The sequence below is a fragment of the Thunnus albacares genome, chromosome 18 (genome assembly GCF_914725855.1).
Source record: "Thunnus albacares chromosome 18, fThuAlb1.1, whole genome shotgun sequence".
NCBI classification, from domain to species: domain Eukaryota; kingdom Metazoa; phylum Chordata; class Actinopteri; order Scombriformes; family Scombridae; genus Thunnus; species Thunnus albacares.
Window position 1 is genome coordinate 7,069,460 of NC_058123.1, and position 18,270 is coordinate 7,087,729.

The following is an 18,270-nucleotide window of genomic DNA, read 5'->3' on the forward strand; positions in this document are numbered from 1 at the left end:
TTTTTTTTTTTTTGTTTTCTCGTGCTCACGTGATTGATTATCCTGTCTGTCTTGTCTGTGGCATTTTTTTTTTTTTTTTTTTTTTTGAAATGTAATCTCTCTGAACAGCATGAAAGGTGCGAGACCCCCAGAGAAAACAAACTCTTCTTTCCCCACCCATGTCTGTGCAGCCTTCCTGTGAACGCTTGCCTGTATTGTATTAGCATACCTTTGCTCAGGCATGCTAGGAAATTGAATTCCCTCTCTTCCTGTAAAAAAAAAAAACCTCCTCGGGATTAAACTGTCACCGTGTGATTTACTGTAACCTTGCCATAAACAGCGTCATCCCTACACGCAGCGCTGACTGATGTGCTAGCGAGTGTTTTGTGTTGCCACATTGTCACGCCATCATACATTTCACTTTGGTTACCGCACAATGACAACTCCGACCGAACACAATGGAGGGCGTTTCCTTGGCAGTGGTGGGGATTATTGAATAAAAGTTTTTATGACTGAAGAGAGACAAGAAAGACAACTGGATGAAATAAAAGCCTCACTGTCTTATTTAAAGGTCAATTAAGTGTTTGCTAACCCCCCCCCCCCCCCCCCCCCCTCCGAGCCAGTGATTGTCCGATCATAGCTTAGCAACCGTAGCTATGCACAGCAGGGCCTGTCAAGCTTTGGATTTCTCTACCGGCCTTTTCTCAAGACATGTTTGGACATGCATATTTGAGAGTTTGAAGTTGGCAAATTCAACTCTGTGAGAGCAAAATGTATCTTCCAAAACGGAATTATATCATATACCATCATGTAAATGCTACAGATACATTAGAGCCAGCGGTAAAATTACCAAAGGGATTGCAGAGATCAGTTCAGCAGATTATGTTCTCTCTGGTATGATGATGACGGACGTTGACCGGCCGATCATCTCAGGATTCAGGCTGCTAGCAGCTGGTCTCACCTGGCCTGTGGCTCCCTACAGCTCAGAAAAAAGTTAAAAAGATAATTTCCAAATACTGCACTATTTGGATAAATTGATCCAAATATTGGGAATATTGGGAAAATATTCAAACTTAATAAAGTCACATATTAAGAGTTCCACCGCAGCTCAGCGGGGAAACACTGTCCGAGGAAGCACAAAGAGGGAATTTGATGCCAAGAAGACTGTAAATGTGTCAGATATCCACTTGATATGACTAACTCAGACTGCTGAAGCCTCATATAAGCTTCAGATAAACTTTTGCACGACACGACCGTGTGGACACACTGTGGATTTTGGCCCCCATCACTTCCACTGAAAGCACATTTGAAGGGGATCTTTTAATGGCCAGTATGAACAGGAGGAGTGATTAGAGCGAGGAAAAGTTCTTTCACTGTTCATACGGGCCCCTGACTGTTGTTTTAAGACACACTTGAGACATTTTGAACCTTTTCTTTAATGTGGAACTTCAAAATATGGAAAGCAAACCCCTGGAACATACTTCTTTTTTTTTCTCAAAGACAGATGAAAGTAATGATGAGAGATTGCTCTGAGTTACAGAAGCTGGTGGAACAAAGGCTTCTAGTACAGAAGTAACCAGTGTGTGAAATACAGGGGGTCTCGGGGGGTCTGGGACCCCTTAATTGACAGCATGAACCCCCAGAAAATATCAAAATGAAATTTTAGGGCAGTTTCAACAACGGGCCTAATTATTTTCTCTACACATTAAGGTTTATTTTTATTTAACAATCATTTTTATAACACAATAAAAAAACAAAGCATTTACGGCATTTGGGTGCAATTTTCTCCACCTCTGCATATTTAAACGTCCAATAAAAAATGTGAACATGAACTAATTCACACTATTTACACAATAAAAGTCCTTTATTTATCTCCAAGAAGAAAAAATTTAAAAAGTCCTTAAGCAGTCTTTCTATCACAGAACAAACAAATAACAGACCAATTAAAAATATGCAACCGTGCTTGTTCTTGTATAGTTACTTGGATCTAGCTGCTGATGTATGTATACCTAGTATGTTTTGGAGGTATCACCAGGACCCCCCCAATTATAACACAGTATTTCACACACTAGAAGTAACAGCATTGTTTCCATTAGCTAACTATAGTATTTTGTGGACAGGTTATGTTTGAAAAATCCCTGTTCAGGACTGGAGCTTCCACTGTGTGGGAACCGAGATGCTACTGAGGCGCTAACAGAGTTTACCGTAACGTTAGCATCTCTGTCCTGCTCTAGAATCGGTTTGAGGACGTTTGAACTCCAGCAACTCCAAACTTACCCGAGTAAGTACGTTTTTTAGTATAGTAGTAACTACTAGTAAACCCAAGTGTTACACTTTTCACAAAGCGAGGTCACAAAGTGCTTCACAAGAGTAAAATAAGAGAAAAATAAGACCATAAAACAGTAAAAAACAAACAAACAATAAAACACTGTAAACTGCATATGTGCCATGAGATAATGGCAAGTTTTATGGGCATATGAACAGTAACTAAGGGGGTCTGGAGCTTAACAAACAGACAATTCTGATTTATTACAACTATAGTTGTGGTTTTGGCCTTCACTTCTATCAGTGATAATAACATTGTACTAATCAAGTTAATTGCTGACATCTTTGAGATCACAACATCACTAGAACTGAGAAATATATAACGCAAGAAAGCAGTCGGATGATCAAACCCTCTAGTTTATAGCTGAACATATTTGGAAGAGAAAAACAAGCAGTAAAATTATTATCCAAACTGCTTACAGACCATTTTTTGTGGTTCAACCATAAATTCCACCGGGTACGGGGCGGACATGTCCCCCCTGTAGAGATCACATGCAGCCCCAAAGGAAAACTGTAGACATTACTAGGGGCTAAAAATAGAAAAAAAACATATTTATTTTAAGTTCATATTCTCCTAAAAAGATGCTAGAATGGAGCATCAGTGAAACAGAGTAGTAAATGGAGTAGTTGTAGTAGTAAAATGGCCTTTTTAGTCAGGATGGAAAATCTATTTATCAAATTATCAGGTCTCTAGCAACTTTATATTACAGGGTTAGTGTACTACTAATGCAGCATTTACACAGCCCAGCATTTCATTGTTTTTATACTACCATTATTACGGAAAGCATGATTTGAACCAGTGATGTCATGTTATTTGCAGGGCTTCCTCCTAAAAGTCAATGGAGACGACTTTTTTCAGTCGAATCACTGCTTTTTTTTGGCACATTATACACAGAGTAACGCAGGGTGACGGCATGACAGGCTGTAAAGTTTTACAGATTCTTGTCTCTAAATGACCTAAATATGTAACTGTGATGGAAACACAGAGGATGATGGAAACGACGGAGGACAGAGCGACGCAGAGCGATTGTGTTTCCTGCTCTGAGCTCTCAGCTCCAGTGTTAAATGCGGCGTTAAACGAGTCTTACAGGTAAAACATGAGACTCGTGTGTGTGAGGGAAGAGCGGGGCGCTTTTTATTTTACTGTACCTGCGGTCCTCCTCCTTTCTCGTAGGAGCCTGTATTGAAGAAAGAAACACATTAATGATGTAATGTTGTTAAATACGTAGGCCTATAAGAACAAAATACATGTAACGAGATAAATATAGAGACATATTCCCTCTCTGAGTCAATGCATCGGTCTAAAGTGCTGACTGAGTCGACTGAGCTGGGGACAGCCCTGGTTATTTGGCTGTTCGTATATCAATACAGGAAACAGCACTGTGGCCCCTACATTGCTGAAACCAAACCTATGCCTTGCCTCCCGTACATGATGTAGTTGTGTACACACAGGTTTCCTGTGCAATTAGGGATTGTTTTCCGACAATTCAAACGTGCTCTCTTTCCGTTTTACCCTTAAGTGGTTTAGATAATCTGGCTAAACTTGTTTACAACCAGTCTGATGTCTGACCGCTTCTGTTTCCTGTAGGGCTGTCAAACTTAATGCGATAATAATGCGCTTGACGCCATCAACGCAGTTTCTGTTATGGGGACTTAGATTGTAAGTCTATTGTCTGGTCCACAATCCGGAGCAGAAGGTGGCAGTTATGCACCAATAAACTGGTTGCCAATCGCTGTAAAACGAGAAGAAGAAGGTTCTGTTTTGTCGGATAACAACTAGCAAAGAACAATGGATAAAGAAAATGATATTCTGAATGACAAGTTCAGCTTTAAGCCCTGTCAGATGGGTCTGTCAACACCAAAGTTATTTGCGGTTACTGCTGATGTGAACTGAGTTTCCACAACTAGACTTAAATACCATTTGCTAGCGAAGCAAACAGCTAATGCTAATGCAGGCAGCCTCGTTAGCCCTGAACCATCCTGCTTGCAGAAAGCCACACTTGATGGTGTGTGAGGGAAACCTTGGACAAACCTACAAGCAGCAAGCTTTCAACAGCATTAGCTAAACGTGCAGCTACAGCTTTTAAGCCAGTTAACATTGTGGAGGACGAGTCTGCAGGAAATAATTCAGATCACATCCAACGACTGAACTTGAAACGCACAACCTGTATGATGACCAAAGAGTGAAAGTAATTTTCTTTCTTATACTCACTTTCCACTGTTTCCTGCTCAATTTTTTTATTGTTTAGTTTATTTTGTATTATCCTGTTTTTATCCCATAGCACAAGGGGATGTTTTTGTGAGTCTTTATTTTTTCCATGTGAGGTTGGACACAATTACATTGTGTGATCTGCTTTTGAAGTGAAGGATCCAGGGAGTGATCTTAAATCAGTACTGAAGTAATGGAAAATTTAGCTGGCCAATGTGCCCATCTGTTGCCTGTTGAGCTTGAGTTTGCCATAAGTTATGATTTGAGCATATTTTGAAAAAGCTAAACGCTGCACCTGAGAGGGTTTCTGACAGTCTTTGTCATTGTCTTGTGCTGCTAATTGATTTCCAACAATAAATGAAACATTTGCATAAAGCAAGCATATCTTTTCCACTCCGATGTTGATATATTAATGTCCCTTTTAAGGTAAATTTTGAACAGATAAAAAAATGTGCCATTAATTGCGACGGACAGTCATGCGATTAATCTCGATAAAATATTTCATTGGATCGACAGCCCTAGTTTCTAGTTTCTTTCCATGTCAAACTTTTTTTTGTAGCACAGTCACCGTGTTAACAGATCTAAGTGTATCATAACAGATAGCGATGATGGCTAACTACCAAAAATAAGACAAAAAAGTCATGATAAGTTGTAATTATCCTTTAACGCTGCTGCACTGACGCAATCCTAAAAGCAACAACTCTGGCGCGGCTCCTCATTTTTCTTCCTGCCTTTATGTGTGTGTATGCCTCTGTGTAGCTTATGATAAATGAGCCCAGCGGATCCTGAGAGAGCTCGCAGAGGAAAGAATAATGGGTATTTAAGCACACTTGTAAATTACCAACACATTTGTCTTACACTGTCCCCTCAGGGATGTCTGACAGCACAGCACACAAAGTATATAAAGCTCACATACATCTGTTCCACATAGCCTTATTGGATCTGCTGACATCACTTAAATACAAACTGTCACGCCATATACCATAATTCAAACCTTGAAAAAGCGCATAAAGCTGTCTTTGCACCTGCATGTGTGTTTATGTGTGTGTGTGTGTATATGATAGAGCCTGTCTCAGCAGGTGTGTGCCGGGTCACGCAGAGTGCACGGCGATGTTTATCTCTAAGTATCGCAGACTGGCATGCTGGACCGCCTGGTGGGAAAATGGGATTACAGCTATCTGTTCCTCTGCGGCGTGCTGAGCGCCAAGCATGTGATTTTGCAGTTACAAGTTTCCATCAGCCGCACACATGCTGTCTGCCACTTTGTTATGCAAAGAAGCTTGACCTAGCAAAAACTGATGATGAAATGTTTGGCATGTTCAGTTTGTCAATATTTAGTGACAGGGGAGATTGTGAGATTAGTGAGAATGAGCATTATTATTAATTATTGAATTGAAACATACATCACATAACAACTGCTCGGTTCTGAACTTGATGACTTTGCTTTGACTTTTTCGTTGGACTGAATCCTGCTAAGCACAGAGTTGTTTTGAGTTGCTTGCCAAAGTGCGGATCATCACACGGCTTTGTGTTTCTCCAGCCGCAACGTGCTGAAAGTCTTCCAGAAAAGCCAGAGCACTCCCAATTCATCATCCTCACTCATAAACAGTCATTAATGTTTATGACAGGTGTCGTGACATGTTTACGACAGCATTATGTCTGCTTTACGAGACCACTGTCAAGTCAGGTTTTACGACCGTGGCAATCGAAGGCAGCTAGGGGACCGCTGGCAGCGCGTCCGAGAGGTTCTGGGATGTTTAATCAGTTACTCGCACACACTCACAAATAAAAAGAGAGAACAGTGTTTGGCAGGGAAGTCAGTCTGTTTGACAGGGATAGCCATCAAACCTTCTCATTAAACTCGCTGGATCCCGGCTCCCCTGTTCTTGAGGGCCTTTATAGGAAAATCACTATTCTCAATTTGCTAGCTGTTGTAAAAGTTGTGTTCCAGGTAAGTTAGTGAATGTGGTTTCTGGTGGAGGTTAAGCAACGCCACAGAACACCCCCCCCCCCCCCCCTCACACACACACACACACACACACACTCGCCTGCTTTATGGCACGTTGTAAAGCTGTTGGCAGGCTAACAGCAGCAGTATCTTTTTATCCGGCTGCTAATTTAAGGAAGGAGATTACGGTTGTGAATTACATTCATGGCACTGGCTTTTTTCTTATTTTGTATTTTTGATAGTGACAAAGAGCTTGGTTTGAGGCATGTGCAGCATATAAAGGCTCTCTTCCTCATGTTTTTTTCAATGTTCTCATTGAACGCTTGCTCTGTTTCTTTCGAACAACACTTTAGTTGAGGTAATTGACTTAATGTAAATGTATTTTTGTATATAGCCTGTTTTTGATTATGTGGAACCACTTTTTAATAAGACAACCCTTGTAAAGCATTTTTAAGTTCCAACTAATGACTACTACTAATAATGATGTCATAAATAAGAAGAACTGTTGGGCCGCCACGCTGTGAAAAATCCCTTTGACTGATTGGACATTATGACCACTTAATATCTGGACAAAACCTACAACAATTTATCAAACCTTTATTAACATATTACCAACATTTATAGCAGCATTATTATAATTATAACAAAAGGGATTTTTCACAAACTGGAGACCCAGAATGTCTTATTAATGACTTGTCTAATTATCTAATTAATCTATTAAGCATTGACAAATGTTTTATCAACCATTAATACCATTGTATCAATTATTTTTATTTTTATTGGCCAAAAAAGAGATAATAGTGAGTGTATGGGATGAAAACAATCCATACCGATTCATTAGACAAATGACAGCATTGGCAAGACTTAAAAGACATAAATTAACATTTTTTTGGGATAAGCAACATCTTGTGGTTGTGTAAATTTGGACCATTGTCTGTCTGAAGCAAAGGCAGAAGTAGTCTGATGTCATAGTGAAGTGTAACCTCATAGGTAGGCTGTTGGGATGGATGGCTACGAGTACCTGAAGCCCCTTTAACACTGGACCAAAAACCCACTAACACCCACTAACATCTGGCTTTTGTCTTCAGTGGGAAAGGGTACAATCGGCATTCATTCCCGGGTCAAATGACTCTGCAGTAGTCACGGGTATTTATCGGCTCCAGCTCTGATCGGCAGTGATGGAAAGATGACACCTGGGAGGACACGCTAATTTTCGCCCCTTTACCAGCTGCTCTTTCATCTGTTTTTATCTATGGATGTCTGTAAACATATAGTCTCATCCATATGTTTACATATAATCTCTCTTTAATAACAAAGTAATAAGTACTGTGTGTACAGAGAGACCATATGTAAACATATGGTCTTATCTATGTGTTTATATAGGATTAGCATTCTATGCTAGCAGTCCGTCAGCTATGTGACTTCATATCCACTATGACGTCTTTAAGAGCACACAAACGCACCTGTCACCTGCCCAACATGGCGCTGTTAATACAGAAACACCATAGGTACACTTTATTTTAATACAGTCTATGTGCTAGACACAGCACGGCTATGCTAACAATGCTAGTCATGCTAACTCGCTGCTAGCCATAGTGTCAAAAAAGGCTATGAGTCTGCAGTTCTACCAGTGTCCCAGCAAACATGGAGACGTTTAATGACTGTTGTTTGAACGTTACTTAGCCATCAGCTGGACGTCCTTCCTGGGTGTTCCAGCAATGTCAAAATGTCGTTAAACGGGCCTATTCAGTTATTCTGCTAAAGTTAATGTACAGAGTGTGCTTTCAGCAGCTTTATACACTTCATGTGTCCAGATTAAGAACTTAATATGCTACATGTTCTAAAACGGTCCAACCAATGTATCTTATATGACCACAATTATTCTCTGACATTAATCAAATAGTTTTTCTGTCCAAATTTAACCAAATCTTAACCATAAAGTCGGCAGATTAGAAAACACTCACATGATTTGTGTTTGTAATGGGAATATGGGTACCGCATTCAATTAAAAGCCAGGTCTCTAATAATGGCCGGGGGTGTTGTTGACTGGAACAAATAAAGTACGGCCCCAAAAACAGGACAGGCAAAAAGCAAGGGTGGATAAACTCCTGGTGCCTGTTATATAATGTACATGCCAGTTACATAGTAGTTACCTGGATATAACTCCAGTTCTATGAGTATGTGCGGCGCGCTCTAATGTAGGCTACATTTCGACTGCTTTAATTTAATAAATTCAACAACATACATGCCATTTTCAGTCAAAGCTGACCATCACAGAGAGGGGAGGGGGACAGAGGAGACGCCATTGAGCATATTTTAATATTAGCCTACATCCATCAGCATGCTATCTGCAATCTACAGCTAAACAGTGCACTGCCAAAATGTTTCAGGTGGAACTCAGGCGCTAGAATTATTGTTCCACACATCAGAGTGGATTACTGGTAATGCACTAACAAAAATTTAACAGAGCGAACAGAAGCAGATCAGAAAACAAGGAGGCTTTGTACTAAAAATATGAGCAAATATACTTATCAAAGAGAGGGAATTAGAAAAAAAGGCCTCTCTCTAGTCTGCTTCACTCTGCAGTTAAGGTATATAAAAGGCCCCGGTCACTATTTGTGGAAATGCTGTAACAAACAGTTTTGTCCTGCTGGTCGGGTCACGAGGTCAATCAACGCTCTCGTGCCATTTCTGGAGCTAATGACAGATGGCCTATTTAGTCATTTAGGTAGGACTACTTATTGACCCAGCATTATAGCACAACGTCCAACCAAGTCATTAGCCCTTTAAAGACATGTACTACTTTACATTGCTGGCTTGACATTGGTGACCTTTTACGTTAATATTCCTTACGGCTTCATTCAGACATGACTGGACATTTACAGAAAGAGACGATGCTCATGTGATCTTTGGCACCTGATGTGCAAGAAAAAGAGAGGGCGTGACTTAAAAATGTCCTGATAACAAGGATTAATGAACATTGTGAACCCTCACTTCATGACGTCCCAGTTAAAAAAAAAATAAAGAGCACTTTTACATCTTAACAAATAGCAGAAAGCTGCATTGGTTGAGTGATTGACCTCTTTATTTTCACAACACAGCGCTTCTAGCCAGTATAAACATTCAGTGAATATTTCTCTTTAAATAGCTAATCTTTGAGTTGAAATAGTAGCAGTGTGTCACTGGGGCTTGAACATGCACTGCCCTTCCCCGCGCCATGGCAAGCACTTTACAAACAAACCTGAGCAGTTTTATTGATAGGGTAATCCTAGACTGATTAATGGCCCAATAATCAGCCCGTAACCTGCAATAAATCAGCCGCTGATCAATACAGCTTGCGCTCTGCAGCCGTGGCCAGATCATTACCATGTCACTGTATATCTACCATTAGCATAGGAAGGCAGCACTAAAGGGAGGTAGAGAGGAGTGGAAGAAAAAGTGCTTCCTATCTAATGTGTTGGAAATGGGATTGATAGAGAGGTCATTTTTTTGATTTCATTTGTCTGCCCGCCTGCCTTTCTCCCTCCTCCTTCTTTCGGTCTGATTAATGGCCGTACAGCAAAGACAGTGATAAAGATGGAGAGGGAAGAGCAGGATGTTAAATTATGATAATGACAGCACAATTAATGACATTAGAAGACGTTATTCTTCAGGCTTTTGGCATATTAGTGCTGCTAATGGTACTGAAGGTGCACAGTGTAGCGCTGTTCGGAGGTATTACACTCCTACCTCCATATTTGAACAAAAATGTCTCTACTAAGATTTACAAACAAAAAAAAAACAAAACCTGATTGGGCCTCATGCAAGAACATTTTCATATACTTATCCTAAAACTCTCATGAGGAGGTACATGTTAGTGAGAGTTGACCAACGCCCCTAAAATGTCCATATAAGTTGATATCTTTGGTTTAATGTCTCCAAAGAGTAAAAACAAGAATTTCACACCATGGAGCTTAAAGCCCTGCTTTCAGCGATCAGCAGACAAAAACATAACAAATGTAGGAGTGTCCGTGGTAGAGGACCTGAAACAATTAAAAAAATATGAATCCAGCTGCCAATAATGTGTTATCAGATCAGTATTGTGACAGAAAGTTAGATCTATAGCCTCCAGTAGGTGTGTATGTTACACTGTTAGGTACAGAACATGATACTGGACAGAGATCATCACATCTAAAAACAAACTTGCAATAAACTGGCAGCCATGATGATGATAATATGGTGAATAGAATATTAATTTATCATTTTCATTTTGTTTTAGTTATATATTTCATGTCATTCATTCATGTAGTCTTTCAGATTAAGACGTTATAAGACCCGTACGACAGGTCTGAACTCATAAACTTAGTAATTCTAAGTATGAGAAAGTCGATGAATGCCACAAATCTTTTTAATTAACTCGTATGTGCCTCTTAAGAATGAATCTGTTTGCACGACTGGTTCTTACATGAGGCCAAATGTCTGTCTTACATGTCTGCAGCCATTTCATGCTTGTTTAAACTTTTGCATAGTGTAGTACATACATGTGCATGTTTCTGTGTGTCTATTTGTGTTTTCATGTGTTGGCAAACTTCAAGCCTTGTTTTTGCTTATTTACTCTCATTTTTTTCCTTTGTATTACCTGTTTAAATACCTTTTTTCCTTTCTAAATCATTTCGTGCTTTACTGTTCTTGAACTTTGTGTTCCTGCTGTAACTAAAAGTTCTTCATCCTTTGCCAGTTTTCAGGCTCCTGCCTCTACTCACCCAAACTCATCCAACATTAATTTTTCTTCTCTCTAATAAATCTTGTTTCACCTTTCTATCCGTCTTCTTTCTCCGAAATTTAATTATGTTGATTAAGACACAAGCCCTGCAGTGCTCCCCAAACAAGCTCAGTTTCTTCGGGGGGGAAAAGCAAGTCAAACCGAGATTAATCAAAACCAGTTGTTGGGCAACTGAAGTGAGAAACTGTCAAAACTGCTCTCTCAGCTGAATCTAAGAACTAGATCTTCAGCTTCTCAGTTCAGAGAACTGGGAACAGGCAGCTAACTGATCATAAATCACTCCATCAGTCTGTGTTTATTTATAAAACCATAAATTGTGTGTGTGTGTGTGTGTGTGTGTGTGTGTGCTTAAAAATCTTTTTATGTACTCCTTCAAACACAGTCTGTGAAGATACAATATGTTCTCATGCCTTCTGCACCTGCTGTACAATCCAGTCATTAAGTGTGTCAAATGGATTTGCCTACATCAACTTTTCTGATTATTCACAAGATGATTGCAAGGTAGACAAGTCAAATACTCACATGTTGACTTAATTTCTTTTAGAATATTCTGTAAATATAACCTGCGGAGAGAAAGGTTCATGTCAATCTTCTAGTCTATTTCTAAGAGCCATAAGAGGAACATATTGGTGTTTGGTAAATTATGTCAGTTTTAATCACATGCTATATATGTTCTATTCACTGTTTAAATCCATGCAACAGTTTATGTACAGTCCAAGTGTATGTTGAAAGGGATTACAGGTGGATGTTATTATATATTTGTTGTTTGCGACAGTGGATAATGCCATATGGTAGTTTTAATGCGATTATGCAAAAAAAATGCCCTAAAAACATGCTGTAGATGTGGAGGAATTTGCAAAATAAGTTCCAGTTGAAACAAGTTTTTGACTGAGTATAACCTGTTTAATGTGTACATGAGATAGCAGGTGGTAACGTGTGTTACAGTTTAGGAATACAACATCCGGTTGGTAACGTGCCAGGCTTCATGTAACTTCAAATACATTTTCATTCAGCTTTTTCCTTGCTTCCTGAGGAATTGTGAGTACATTGGGTTTGACAAGAAAATTGGATTTAATTCAGTGGAACATGAGTCAAAACTAAGATATTTTTTGCAGATTAAGTGGCCTAAGATCTTGAAACAGGGTAAAACAGCCACTACACCATTGTTAGACAGGATATATGTACAATGCCAGTCAAGAATTTTGTACATATGAAATATATATGAAATATTTGCTGTACTTTGTGTATAGTTGATTTTAAAATCACTAATTATTTTGGACATTGGTCATGATAATTATGACACGTTACAGACAAAAAATGGACTTGAACCAATGGACTCAGTAGTATTTAAAGGAAAATGTTGGACGGAGCAATTGCCTTGGTGAACACAAAGTTATCATAATCAATCGAAACAACGGCTGGAATAACAAAAATAAAACGGAGATTGTCATGAACCACAGTTTGATTCCAGTCTTTATGCTAAGCTAGGCTACGCACTAGGGATGTGCAGAGAGCCCAGTATTTGTATTTGTATCTGTATTTGTTGAGGCGGCAAAATTATTTGTATTTGTATTTGTATTTGAATAAAAGTGGAAAGAGGCTTAAAAATCCTGTTTTTGTATTTATTACGCTTTTAATTTTAGAAAATTAAAGTGTTACAATCAGTGTTCATGAATAAACTACCTTATGAAGGAGGTCCCCACATCGGGTCTCAAACTTGAGTCTCCCAGATCATAGACGACTGCGCTAAAACTTTACTCATTGACTCATTGCAGACAGACTTCTACCTATTTATACACCAATAACACAGAGACAGCACATCATGTAACATGTAGAAGAACTTCAAAGGTGATTCTTGCTTTGCACTTTTCATTTATTGCCTATTTTTTACAACCTATCTTTGTGGAAAGGAGAAGGGGAACAACAGGTTATGGAGAGTCCGTTGGGACTTACCCCTGATAGATGTAACAGTGGAGCAGAGGAGAGAGACTGAGATAACGATGTAACCAACCTGCAAACTGGTATTTGACATGTTTTGGGGGTTTTTTCTTCCTAAAAACAAATCATTTTTAAAATATTTGTATGAAACAAATATTCATATAAAACCCACTATTTGTGCTTTGCCGAATAATGTATTATGTATTCAGACACACCCCTACTACGCACATCCTGACTGGGCCTCTCTGGAAATGGACACAAAGAGATGAAACAGATTTTAATCTTCTTGTCTGACTTTGGTTAATATAGCAAACCAGCACATATTTCCCAGAATATTGGAGTAATCCTTTAAAGGTAATATTCTGTATGTTACTTATTATGAAAAAATCCCTTGAAAAGACCAACAATGAGTTGCCTGTTAAGCCAAAGCATGATAAAGCTTCTTCCTCTTTGCTATAGAGCTCCATTATTTGCCAAAAGCTATAAAACCCACATTAATGGGCCACGCTGTTGCACAGCTTCACTGAATGAAAACGCACATTGTAGGTTATTTTGAGTCAATCCTAAATACATCCACATACTCCCACAATGCCATAAATACTCACTGGAGAATCAGATATGTATTAATCCGCAGCTGAAAATAGTCCCAAACAAATGCACTATTTACTCCAGTTCGAGTAATGGTTGCTAAAAATGACAGTGCCCAGCTATTTTAGGAGGTTACATATTACATTTGTGAGCTGTTATTTTTTAAAAATAGATTTAAGTCTTTAGGTCAAATGGGCTTGTGGATAAGTGACAGAGACACAGTTGGGAAGTCTGAAAGTAGTGAGAGACAGATAGTTGGTTTTGGTATCTTCACAGGATTTGTTGACGATGATTAAATTGTAGAGAAAGGCCTCAAATTACGTTGATATACCACTAAACCAGTGTCCCAGTTACAATGTGTTGCACTGATATCAAAGGGAGGTGGTCGCGGTGGATGGCGAACGTGCAAAAAGCAGGACTCGGGCATCAGAGACTCGGGTTCACATTCAGAGTTTTGCATGTGGTTAGCTTTAGGCAACACAAGCACTTTGGTTAACATTAGTGAAAGATTGTGGTTGTGTTTAAATGTTAATAAACATGTCATTACTTACTTTTCTGTATTAAATCAAGACGATCTTTCTATAACCTTAAAGTACTGCTGGAAACATAAAAAAGCTTATTAATAGTACCTTTATATGGGATATTTTTGCAGGAAAAAACTCATATAATATCAACATTTTTACAGATTGAGAGAAAACATTAAAAGTATGACATTTTCTGCAAAACATATGTGCTGTTGCCATTTTAAAGTATATAAATGTAATATCTAGGAGAAAGGGTTGACAAGCCTTAATCTTGAACAGTGAGTGAATCGTTTTTTTGAACAATATGAATCATTCAAAACTCGACAATAACAAAACACTTTTAAGTTAAGTTGAAGTTAAGTAGAATCATCCTTCATGTGTCTGGTGTCAGTTTGCTCTCAGCTCTGTCAGCTTACAGCAAACACAACATCTACTCTACTGAAACACTAGACGGGATATGAAAAGCAGATACGGACACAGACTCGCGTTGGAATGAAGTGTCCCTGATATCAGAGATCAGATTAGAGGTCGGGATTTGGTCAAAGCACATGTCAGATCCACACAGGCGATCGCTCTCCGCTGTGACAGATGGAGAGGAGCAGTGGAGGGGCGGGTTCACGAAACAAGGGAAGTAAGGATCAAATCAACTAAGTGAGCAGAGGAGGAGAGGACGGGCCCGGGATAAAAGGAACTGGGGATGACAAGGTGCATGCAGAGGAAGAGCGTGTGGGGAGATAAGATAGCGCAGATGTAAAAAGAAGGGAGGACAGAGAGGAAGAAAGGTAATTTGAGAGAGCAGCAGAGGAGGTTGAGGCAGGGCTGACAGTGGGCCATTCATCCTCCATGCTAGAAGAGACAAACTGCTGGCAGAGGAAGACAGGCCCCATAAATCATTTGGAAGCACACACACACACACACACACACACATACCGACACACACACACACACACACACACATGCATGCAAGCAAAGTCGCACAGACACAAACGTGGCCACACACACACACACGCGCACAGAAATCCACATGTGAACAGAAAACACACGTCTCCTACAGCTTATTTCAACGAGGTCTGTCTGTCGTTTATTCATTTTGGGCATCTGGATGTCCGACCCCCCTCCAGTCCCCAAAAACTTACTCTGTCTCTTCCTTTTTTTTCTTTGGTACAATGGTGGAAAGTAACTAAGTACATTTACTTGTACTTTACTTGAGTATTTCCATTTTATACTACTTTATATACTCCACTACAGATATCTGACAGCTGAGGTTACTAGTTACTCTTCTGATTAATATTTTACATAAAAAAATATTGGATACATTTATAAAATATATCACATAGTTAAAGATTATACTAGTCGCTCCCTTTTTTGACTTGTGACAAAAAGCAGCATGTACTTGTTACTTTTAGATGTCTGAGTTGTTAGCAGTTTCCCCAAAGTGACATTTCCCTGCTTTTATTTATATTATATAATTGTTTGAGCCAAAAATTTTCCAATATTTTACAAAAAAAGCAAAGTTTAGAGACGAGTCCAAAAAAAATGAATGCAACTTTGGTTTAGCAGAACTGTTTGTTCTTCTCTGCACCCCATTAATCATCTGACAACCCCTCAGATTTATCTGACAGGTTGTGAGGTCCGACCTCTTGGGAATCACTTGGCTAAACTACCTAACTGTATAAAAAGTAGATAAAACTAACTCCACCTCGCAGGTAAATGCTGCTTATGCATTGTTGCATCAGTATTAACAATCTATTAATGTAATATATAATAATTATAAGTCACAGGGGCCATTTTTATGCAGAATATACATTATTTTTAGCCACGCTAGCAGCATGGCTCTACAGATGACAATGTTGGTCTGTCTGTTGGTCCACCACTTTGGTCCAGATTGAAATTTCTCAACACCTATTGGATGGATTGTCATGAAATTTTCTATAAATATTAATGGTCCCTAGAGAATGAATTGCTATGACTTTGGTGATCTTCTGACCTTTCCTCTAGTGCCACCATCAGGTCAAAGTTGTCACTTATTCAGTCAATATCTCGACACCTACACGATAGATTGGCACAAATGTTTGTACACATTTATGATCCCCTGATGATGAATCCTAATGACTTAGATTTTTTTTGCTCAAGTGTCATCAACAGGTCAAAAATTTGTACTTGTCCAATATTTTGATTTACCTACCTACCTGCAAAACAAATAACATTCCCATCAGCCTCAGTGTACTTAGTGTTTAGTGCTAATTAGCAAATGTTAACATGCTAAGCTAAGATGGTGAGCAAGGTAAACATTATACCTGCTAAACATCAACATGCTATCACTATGATTGTGAGCACGTTAGCCTGCTGACGTTAGCATTTAGCTCAAAACATTGCTGTCTCTTAGTGCAGCCTCACAGAGCTGCTAGCTTGTTACTTTTGATACTTCAAGTACATAATATTTACATACTCTTACTTAGGAATGATTTTGAATGAAGGGCTTTTACTTTGATTGCAGTGTTTACATTTGTATTAGTACTTTTACTCAAGTAAAGGATCTTAATACTCCCTCCTCTGCTGTGGTAGCTCTATTTCTGTTGTTGTTGAAAAGAAGAGTGTGTGGTGAAGGGAAAAAAGCAGCAAACATTCCTCTAACCTTTGGATTTTCCGCTCACAGTCCAGTAATACTTAGCTGGCGGTGGTGCGGCCAGGGTGTTCTTCCCCTCTGCCAAGGCCGGCCGCTCCGTGACTGATCGACTCTCTCTCTGCGGGTTCTGTCAGTCATAAACCTCCCACTTTCCTCCCCCGCCCAGAGCGGGTGAGGAGTGCCAGTTCCTCTTCGCCCAGCCCTGACCTCTGCGCTGACATGCATGCCGTGTTTTGACAGCGGGCCACATGTTGACCACGGCTGCCGGGCGAGTTGGGGAGTGGCTGAGCTTGTGTTTTCACTGGAGGATGTTCTTTTTATTGTTATTTCAGTGAATAATAAGGTTAAAGACCTCTCTGAAACAATTAATTAAATGGAGTGAGGATATCATTCACTCAACAGCTTCTTCTGTGACACATTGCAAAAAAAAAAAAAAAACCTGATTTAAGGGCTGCTAATCCACATTGAATAACTTCAGTATCATGGATATTAATGGAGACATTCAGTGCTGGTGCAGGCTTTTCAACCCTGCCAAAAATTAAATTACTAGAGGAGTGGTGAATCCTGTGAGAGTTTCAACTAAACCTCAAGTAAAGTACCAAAAGATTGATCTTAAACATATCTGACACCCAGTGTTGTGAATACTGTTTCTTTCCTAACTTTACTTTAGACAGACTTCTACTGTTTGTAACTCCTGTAAATATATATATTTATATATACACATAGTTATCAACATACAGTATCTGCAAACATAAATATTCACATACATGATCATGTAAACATCTAAAATGTCAGTCGGACTGAAATATCCTGAAAGTGTTCATGTTCTTGCTCTTTTCAAAATTTTTCAGGTAGAGTAAAAGCTTCAAATAAAAGCTGGTAGGAAGATACAACATTTTTTCTCCCCAATGATTAGTCCTATTACAATTTGGTTTTAAGATTTGGAGTTTTAACCATCATCCCTATCAGTAATAATAAAACTGAGGTCTGGGAATACAGTGATATTTCTAAAAAGATGTTCGATGGAGCAAGAAACCAGTCAAACTATGTTACAGGTTTTAAACAAACCTCCCCAGATAAGTCAAATTTATTTGGAAGAAAAAGTAAAATTATGACTCATCCTGTCTGCTGTAAACATCCATCACAGTTTACTGACTTCATGGTTCAACTTTGACCTTTACTTACTGTAGTTTTCCTGTGCAGTGGGTGGTCATTACAGACAATTCAGATGCTCGTTTTTAGTTTCACCAAATAAAGTGGTTCAGATAATCTGGCTATCCTCTTAGCTTGTTTATAACCTGTGATTGTTTCATCTTTTATTTCTTGCTTTATAGGACTTTACTTTGGTTATTACCATCTTATCATAACAGA

General features: G+C 39.1%; 1 long non-coding RNA gene across 1 annotated transcript; it reads right to left on the reverse strand.

Moving 5' to 3' along the window:
• Positions 1-1,373: 1,373 nt before the first annotated feature.
• On the reverse strand, positions 1,374-17,885 carry LOC122968870. The gene is made up of 3 exons (XR_006398904.1): positions 16,909-17,885; positions 3,454-3,482; positions 1,374-2,834 (listed from the first exon to the last, which is right to left on the reverse strand). It is a non-coding gene; the product is annotated as an uncharacterized LOC122968870 (long non-coding RNA).
• Positions 17,886-18,270: the final 385 nt, after the last annotated feature.